The sequence below is a fragment of the Oratosquilla oratoria genome, chromosome 42 (genome assembly GCF_046742065.1).
Source record: "Oratosquilla oratoria isolate Oo_2021 chromosome 42, ASM4674206v1, whole genome shotgun sequence".
In the NCBI taxonomy this organism is placed as follows: domain Eukaryota; kingdom Metazoa; phylum Arthropoda; class Malacostraca; order Stomatopoda; family Squillidae; genus Oratosquilla; species Oratosquilla oratoria.
Genome location: NC_134818.1, coordinates 36,233,083 through 36,243,082, shown reverse-complemented (window position 1 = coordinate 36,243,082; position 10,000 = coordinate 36,233,083). Strand labels below are relative to the sequence as shown.

The window sequence follows — 10,000 nt, the reverse complement described above, 5'->3', positions numbered from 1 at the left end:
CCTATTCTTCCTCCTATGCCTCCTCCCTCTCCTTCTTCATAGCCTCCTCCTTCCTCTCCTCCGACCCCTCCACCTTCTTCTGTTCCCTTTTGTTAAGCTCGTTCCATATGACCCTCCGCTATTGTGCACATGTGTATGAATGTAAACAAAAATACACGCACACACACGTGCGTATACACACGTACGTACACACACACACACACGTATATATATATTTATATAAATATATATATATATATATATATATATATATATATATATATATACATATATATTTATCAGGCATATATGAGCTCTGAGCTCTCATCTGGGAGGGAAATACCTGTCGCTCATGAGTCCCAATACGTGATCCAAGACCATGATGAATCACACACACACACACACACACACACACACACACACACACACACACCATATACATACAAAGCGGAAACAGCGGCGGTATTGCAGAGTCAAGGAATAATTGCACGGTTGTGTATGGACGCCTCCATTGATTTACACTACAATTGAAGCCGAATGTCGCAACAGTGGTTTTATAAAAAAAAAAAAAAAAATGCCACTTATTGATGAGGGTGACTGTAAGTTTTCAAAAGTAGATGGATTAAACGTCTGGAAGAAAATAAGATACTGAACCCAAAACAATTTGGCTTTAGACAAGGAAGATCTTGTGCCACCAACTTGATTTACAAAAAAGCATTTGATAAGGTACCACATAAAAGACTAATAAGAGAACTCGAAATAACGGGTGTACAAGGAAAATTAATGAAATAGATGGAAGATTTCCTGAACGGGAGAAAAATGATGGTGGTAGAGACAAAACTCGGCCTGGGAAGAAATGATAAGTGGAGTCCCACAAGGTTTAGTATTAACTCCGATAATGTTTGCCATATATATAAATAACATGGATGAAGGTGTTGAATGTTTTATGAACTTTGTAGATGACGCAAAACTACTAAAGAAAATAAGTAGAGATAGACTATGAATTACTTCAGAGAGATCTGGACAGTCTGGAAATGGAGCCAAAAGTGGGAAGTGAACTTCAGCATCAAGAAATGAGGTATAATTGAGTTTGGTAAAAATAAGAATAGAATATCAGGGCAATATAAGGTTGGTACAAAAGAAGTAGAAAAGGTTTACTCGGAAAAGGACCTAGGAGTAATCATTAGCAAAGGCATGTCCCAGACAAGCGTATAAACAAAATAGTCGGAGAAACCTACAATCTACTAACAACAATAAAGGTGTTCTTTAACTACATGGATGAAGAAATGGTAAAGAAAATATTAGTCACGCTGATAAGACGCTATGGTCACCTAACACAAAAAAATATATATATATAATATATAAAGAAATTAGAAAGAATCCAAAGAGCAATGACAGGAATGGCACCAACACTTTCGAAATTGACTTACGAACAAAGATTGTCCAAACTAGACCTGGAACAAAGAAGAGAAAGAGGAGATCTAATGGCCATTTACAGAATCATGAAAGGTATGGAAGTCCTTGATAGAGAAAATTTATTAAAGTGAGACAGAAGAAAAACAAGAGGACACGAAAAGAAACTCAAAAAGGATAATTATAGAAGAGATCTGAAAAAGAATAGTTTTCCACACGAAGTGATAGATGTCTGGAACAAATTGGACAACAAAAATAGTATGTGCAAAAACCATACAAGAATTTAAGAACAAACTAGATGCTGAGAGATACAAAGACGGTCACTATGAGCATAGCTCCCCTTCCCGTATAATACAACTAGGTAAATACAACTAGGTAAACACACACACACACACACACACACACACACACACACACACACACACACACACACACACACACACACACACACACACACACACACACACACACACACACACACACACACACACACACACACACACACACACACACACACACACACACACATACACACACACACACTCACACACATGACCTATCCTGGGCACGAGTACGTCCGTGTTCTGTCGAATGAGGCCTGGTGTTATCACGCCCACACAGGAATTGACTCTCACCACACCTACACACAAATTCACGCCCATACGAAGCTGCTATTAGCTGAAACCCTCAAATCATTCAGTGGAAGAAGGTTCATTACCTTCATAATAAAATAACAAATAAGTGAATAATGACTTATCAAGGGGAAGGAGGGAAGGGAAGAAGGGGAGGAGTAGAGGAGGAGGAGGGGATAGAAAAGGGAATATAGGAGGGAGAAGGTGAGGCAGGTTGGTAGAGGGATGGAGGATTGGTTAGGGGGGAGTAGGACACGGTAGGAGGTAGGGAAAAGGAAGTGGAATGAGGGAATGGAAGTAGATGGAGGAAAGCTGGAGGAGAGAGACAAAGAAAAGGGAGTAAAGGGAAAGGTGAGGTAAATGCGGTGGGGAAGAAGAGAAGAGGAAGGGAAGGAGGGAGAAGAGGGAGGGAAAATAGAAGATCAAAAACAAGAAAAAGAAAAGAGAAGTAAAACTATGAGAGGAAGCGTGTGTGTGTGTGTGTGTGTGTGTGTGTGTGTGTGTGTGTGTGTGTGTGTGTGTGTGTGTGTGTGTGTGTGTGTGTGTGTGTGTGTGTGTGTGTGTGTGTGTGTGTGTGTGCGTGTGTGTGTGTGTGTGTGTGTGTGTGTGTGTGTGTGTGTGTGTGTGTGTGTGTGTGTGTGTGTGTGTGTGTGTGTGTGTGTGTGTGTGTGTGTGTGTGTGTGTGTGTGTGTGTGTGTGTGTGTGTGTGTGTGTGTGTGTGTGTGTGTGTGTGTGTGTGTGTGTGTGTGTGTGTGTGTGAGCGTGTGTGTGTGTGTGTCTGTGTGTGTATGTATTTACCTAGTATTTACCTAGCTGTATCTTACGGGAAGGGGAACTACGCTCGTGGTGTCCCGTCTTTGTATCTCGCAGTATCTAGTTTGCTCTTAAATTAATGTATGGTTTTTGCATACACTGTTGTTTCGTCCAATTTGTTCCAGACATCCGCCATTCTATGGAAAGCTGTTATTTTTCAGGTCCCTTCTATAACTATCATTTTTTAGTTTCTTTTCATATCCTCTTGTATTTCTCTTATCCTAATATAGTAAGTCTTCTCTATCAAGGACTTCCATTCCTCTCATGATTTTATAGATGGTCAATAGGTCACCTTTCTCTATTCTTTGTTTCTGAGTCGGTAATGCTAGCTTTGACAATCTCTCTTCATATGACAGTTTTGAAGGTGTTGGGGGGCCATCTTCGTAATTGCTCTTTGGATTCTTTCAATTTTCTTTATATTCTTTTTAGTAATGGGTGTCCATAATGTCGCTTCGTACTCCAATTTTGGTCTTATCAGTGTGACTAGTATTTTCTTTATCATTTCTTCGTCCAAGTAGGTAAGGGCCACCTTTATTGTTCTCAGCAAGTTGTAGGTTTCTCCGACAATTTATTTGTCTGTTTATCAAGAGCCATATCCTTTGTGATAATTTGGAAAAAAAGAATATCAGGACAATATGAAATCACTACAAAGGAAGTAAAGCAAGTGAGTTCAGAAAAAGACCTGGGAGTGATTATAATCACTCCCAGGTCTTTTTCTGAACTCACTTGCTTTACTTCCTTTGTAGTGATTTCATATTGTCCTGATATTCTTTTTTTCCAAATTACATTATGCTAAATTTCTTTATATTGAAGTCAATTTCCCACTTCTGACTACATTCCCAAACTATGTTTATGTCTCTTTCTAGCGACTCACAGTCCTTTTCTGTACTTACTTTCCTCGTCAGTTTTCCGTCGTCAGCAAAGAAGTTCAGATAACATTCTACACCCTCATCCATGTCATCTATATAAATAGCAAACATTATCGGAGCCAATACCGATCCATGTGGGACACCACTAATCTATTCTTCCCAAGAGTACCACTCTCATTTTTCTTTCATGCAAGAAATCCTACACACATTTTAATAGTTTTCCTTATATACCTCCTATCCATTCCATTTTTGTATTATATCTATTAGTCTGGAATAGAAACAGATCAAATTTGTGGCATATGACCTTCCCTGTCTAAATCCGAATTGTCTAGGGTTTAGTATATTGTTTTCCTCGAGATGTTTTGTCCCTCTATTTTCAATAACCTTTTCACATATTTTGGCTACTGTACTCGTAAGGGAGACCGGTCTGTAATTGGTTGGGTCTTCCTTGTTTCTCCCTCTATATGTTAGTACTATATTTGCTTTTTTCCAGTCTTCCTGTATTTTTCCTTCTTTAAGTGAGCAACTTATTACCTAGTTCATCTATACATTCTTTTAGTATGCAGTTTGCAATTCCATCCGGGCCATGCGATTTCCTGACATCAAGTTTTATTATTTGGTCCATTATTTATTTTCTTGTTATAATTATTTCACTCATGGGCAGGGACCTCACTTCACTTCTTTCATCCCCATGCTGTATATTTTCTCTGGTGAACACAGACTTGAAGTGTTTGTTCATGACTTCAGCCATCTCTATATCTTCTGTAATTTTACTATTTCCTGGCGTAATTCTACTATTTCCTGTTTGTTTTTTAGTTTACTATTCACATATCTATAGAATAATTTTGATTGGTCATTACATTTTTCTATTATGTCTTTCTCATAGTTTCTTTTTTTTTCCCTGCGCACTTTTGCATATTCATTCCATAGATATATATCCGCCCCTTTCCAGTTTTTTTTCTCTTTTCTCCACCTTTTCCAAGCTTTATTTCTTCTATATTTCACCTCACTGCACCTTATGTTATACCAGCACTTAATATACACCTTTTCCTGTTTTTGTCTTGGTACGTATTTATCCACTCCTTCGTTGTAGATTTTCATCAAAATCATCCATTTCTCTTCCACTTGTGTCTCTTTATTGTAGATTTTTCCCAATTCGCTTTCCAAAGTCTGTTTTATTATACATCAGTCTTCCTTTTCTGTATTTCTCATTTCTTTCCATATATATTTCCTCTTTTAGTTCAAACTCAAGTAGTACTGTATATGGTCACTTTTCCCAATTGGTGTCTTGTATTCAATTTTATCCACAATTTCAGGCTCTGATATAAATATTTTATCTAGTCCCGACGGTTCTTCAATATTTCTATATCTGGTATTTTCTTTTATTCATTGTGTCATTGTATATTCTATAGTCAAGTAATATATTTCTCCAAAGGTTCTCTCCACCTTTCACTATCATCTCTTCCCAACATATTGCTTTGCAGTTAAAATCACCCATAAATACTACGTTTCCTCCGTTCTTCAGCGTCTCATTTAATGAATGTCTAGTGTCTTCTAATATTTTTATGATAATCGCTTTCTTTCCAAGAACCCGTTGTTCGGGGCACTTAAGTCACCATAAACTTTCTACTTTTCATGTTACTATTTTCAACTTTTATCATAATCATTTCAACATTATTTTCTCTCTCTGTAACCTTCGTCACATTTAAGTATTTCTTAGTAAAACACATGATTCCTCCACCTTTTTTTTTCTCTCTATTTTTATCCAGTGATTATACAATCGCTGAGACATTCTGACAGGTTGACGTAAGCGAAGAAGGAAACACAGGAGTCTTGGTCTTGAGTTTATTCCTGACTAGTTTTGCAGGTATGTTTTTTCAAAGGAATAGTGTACAAACAGGCTGTGGGCTTTTTATACACAACAGCCTGTTTGTACACCATTCTTTTGAAAAATCATACTTGCGAAACTAGTCAGGAATAAACTCAAGAGCAAGACTCCTGTGTTTCCTACTCCGCTTACGATTATACAATCCTTGTCCAACACTATTTGGTAGTGGACCCCTTAATTTCGTCTCCACAATTTCCATTATATCTAGTTTTCTTCTGACAGATAATAATTTAGTTCATTCAACCCTGAGATCAGACCGTCTATGTTAGTATAAGTAAAATTTAACTCTTATCCTTCTCGATCTCGTTTTCTGCTTTCGTTTCTTTATGTATATATATATATATATGTATATATATAATATATATATATATATAATATATATATATATATATATATATATATATACAATTTTCTTAACATTATGTCTAGTACTCCCAAATGGATTTTTTTCCGCGTTCTTTTCTGTTTTCTTTTTCTTCATCGTTCATTTTTTCATATACTTTTTATCTCCGTTCTTTTCTGTTTCCTTTTTCCTCATCGCTCATTTTTTTCATATACTTTTTATAGTTTTTACTATTTGCCGACCTTCTTTTGAGTATTGCCCCCATTCTATGCATTTCTTCTGTTTCCTTTTCTAATTCTTGATCTTCGACTTCCACTGCTTTCAGAATGTTTTTTGCAAATTCCTTCTCTTCTTTCTCTATCAAGTACCTAACTATGTTATGCTTTTCCTTTATACCATATACTACTATGCACTTCTTTTTGTCTACTGTATCTCTAACCCAATTTTCTTTCTCTTTAATTGCTTGAATAAATGTGTCTTCGGTATTTGACTGCATTTATTATTGGATTATTTCTTTGAAAGCTATTTCTTGGTCTTGTTGGTCCTTTTGCCATTCTTTTCTAATTTTCTGTAAGTCTTCCTCTCCTATGTTTCGTTCAACCTTCTCGGTCACCTCTTTAATTTGTTTATTCACCTCTTTTTTTTTAAGGTCTCACTATTGGTGGTATTTTTGTTTTTCATCCTTTCATTTTCGTTTTTTACTTTGATTAATTCGTTTTTCAAATCACCTCGTTATTTATTTTCACGTTTTTTAATTCCCTCAGTTCTTTATAGGTCTCGTTGTACTCATTCTTTAGGTGCATGATTTCTTTCTTTAATTCCATAATCTCTTGATTCCATGATCTCATCTCCTTTTCGATATCTATAATTCTACTCAGTCTTCTGTCATATTTATTAACTAAAAAAAAAGAAAAAAATCTTCATCATACCTTAAAACACCTAATGGTGTTTCGATGCTTACACTACGTTTCGGTATTGTGTCAGTAGATGTCTCCGGTCTTTCAATGTTTACGTTGGGTTCAGTTTCATCGTCATTTCCTTGTCTATATCGATTCATTTTCACTATTTCTACTATATTAAATAATCACGGGTATCCACAAACACTCCCCTTCCCATTGAACACAAACTAGGTTTCCTGGTATATTTATAGTTGAGAAGTTCCACTGTTTCTCGGGAGCCTTAGTTGAGACGTCTTTAAACTGTGACGATCGACGTGTGTGTGTGTGTGTGTGTGTGTGTGTGTGTGTGTGTGTGTGTGTGTGTGTGTGTGTGTGTGTGTGTGTGTGTGTGTGTGTGTGTGTGTGTGTGTGTGTGTGTGTGTGTGTGTGTGTGTGTGTGTGTGTGTGTGTGTGTGTGTGTGTGTGTGTGTGTGTGCGTGTGTGTGTGTGCGCGTGTGTGCGTGCGTGCGCAGTTGATACTTACACAAATGGTCATGATTGTGTTGATTGAATGGATTTGGAGAGTAGATTGGATGGAAATCGGTGGAGAGGAGGGAGAGAGAGAAGGGAGAGGAAGGGGAAAGGGAGAGGGGAGAGAGGAGGGAGAGAGAGAAGGGAGAGGAAGGGGAAAGGGAGAGGGGAGAGAGGAGAAAGGGATGGGAGTGAAAGGGGAGGGAAGGGGAGAGGGAAAAGGGAGGAGAGGGGAGAGCAAGGGGAGGGGGAGAGGAGGAAGAGGGGAAGGAGATGGGAGAGAGGGAGCTAGGAAAAGGGAGGAGAGAGGAAATGGATTGGAGGGGAAGAGGAGAGGAAGGAGGAAGAGAGGGAAAGGGGAAGGGAAGGAAAGGGAAAGGGAGAGAAAAGAAACAAAGGGGAAGCGAGGCTATGGTTGGGAAAGGGTAGGAGGAGAAGGGGAGGGAAGGTAAAGGGTGGGGAGGGAAGAAGACTAGTGAAGGGAGAAGATATTAGGGGGGAGATGAGGCAGGAGGAGAGTGAGAAGAGAAGGAGCGAGTTGAGAGCGAGGAAAGGGAAAGAGGAAGAGGAGAAGGAGGAGGAGGACAGGGAAGGGAAAGGAAAGGTAAAGATTGGAAGGGGAAGGGGAAGGAAAAGGGGATGGAGAAGGGGAGGGGAAGGAAAAGGGGAAGAGGGAAGGGAAGGGGAGAGTAACCAACCTTCCATCATCAACCTTCATCATCAACCTTTCATCATCTCTACTTCTCCCTCTACCACCACTATCACCACCACCACCTCCACCACCACTACCATCACTACCACTACTCCCTCCACCACCTCCACCACTACCACTTCCACCACAACCACAATAACCCCTTCTACCAACCACCACCATCACTACTACCATCACTACCACCATCACTACCACTACCCCTTCCACCACCTCCACCACTACCACTTCCACCACAACCACAATAACCCCTTCCACCAACCACCATCATCACTACCACTACCCTCTCACCACCTCCATCACAACCACAATCACCCCTTCCACCAACCACCACCATCACTACCACCACCACTACCACTACCAACCACCTCCACTAGGGAAGAACCTCGCTTGTTTCGACTTCTCTCTCGATGTCACGTGATTAACGGAATTGCTCGTTAGTGACATCCGATTAGAGCGATGACCCGCCCGGACGAAGGGTCACCCCCGTGGGTCCAGCGGGTAGCTGTAGGGCATAAATCCCCAGAAAAGGGTGAGGTATTTCGGGGAAATACTTCCGGTTAGAAGACTTCCGGAGAGAAAGCTTCCGGGGAAAGAACTTCCTAGGAAGGGTCCCCGGAAAAGGGACCCTTAGGGAAAGGGACGGACTCCTCTGGGGAAGGACTTCCAGTGATTAAACTCCCAAGGGAAGAACTTCCGCGGAAAGAACCTTCGGGGAGGAACTTCCGGGGAAAGAACTTCCGAGGAAGGACTTCCGAGGAAGGACTTTCTCGGAGAAAATTTCCGGTAGGGGAAACTTCCGGGGAAGAACTTCCGGGCGAGGGTTTCCAGGTAGGAGCTTCCGGGGGAAAGAACTTGGGGGAATCAGGGGAGAAAACTTCTGGGAGGAACTTCCGGGGAGAAATCTTCTGGGGACGAATTTCCATGGGAAGAAATTCCAGACAATGAAGGGTTTTTGCATGAGGACCCGGCTCTTTTAACCTACAGCGCAAAGGCGGTGGCTTCCTGACGTAAATGTGGCGGCACACTAGGGTAGCATGCTACTTGCTTTGGCTACCTCGGTTGAGTAGAAACGACTTGAGTTACACTATTCTAGACTTCCGTAAGTACATCTCAACATTCGTATTCACGGTTTAACTTTTCTTATTTTGTCATTCAACTTCTCACTCTACGACGCAAACCTTGACATTTGGAAATTTGAAAAAAGCAAAAAGATCATAACCAAAGTCATTTCTACTCAAACGAAGCAGCAAAAACAAGTAGCATGCTAGCGAGAAATGAATAGTGTGTCGCCACCTCAAGATCCCCACATTTTCTTTGGATATGAGGGTGCTTACTTTCGTGTTTTGTTTTGTTTTTTCTTTCTTTCTTTGTTCGTGTTTTCCCAAAACTTTTGCTCACCCGAATTGCGGTAATTCCCCTAAATTATGGCACCCCACATACAAACACTTACGGAGGCGGCACGCTAGGTATTTCTCGCTAGCAAACTACTTGCTTTTGTTATTTCATTAGAGTAGAGACAACTTCGGTCACGATCTTTTGCGTCATAGAGTGAGAAACGGAATGACGAACTAAGAAAAGTTCAACCTGTTACACACATTGTTGAGATGTTCTAGAATATTGTAACCGCTACTCAAACAAATTAGCAAAAGCAAGTAGCATGATGGCCTTGTGTGCCGCCACATTTACCAATTTCCACTCATTTTCAACCCATTTCTTATCCACACTACTCCCATTCTCCCACAATAACAAACACTCACAGTATCCTTCATATTTTATCCACCATATTCTATCCTCGTTTTACCACCCATATTTTATCTTCCATATTTAATCCCCATACATTTTATCCCCTATATCTTATTTTCACATATTTATCCCGTATTGTATCCCCAATTCCATTCCTCCACATATAATATCCCCATATTTTGTCCCCCAGTTCCATTCC

General features: G+C 40.0%; 1 protein-coding gene across 3 annotated transcripts in view; it reads left to right on the top strand.

Annotated features, from left to right (window-relative positions):
• Hdc (histidine decarboxylase) overlaps nucleotides 1-10,000 on the top strand; it is a 367,462-nt gene that overhangs the window by 288,800 nt on the left and 68,662 nt on the right. The window lies entirely within an intron of this gene.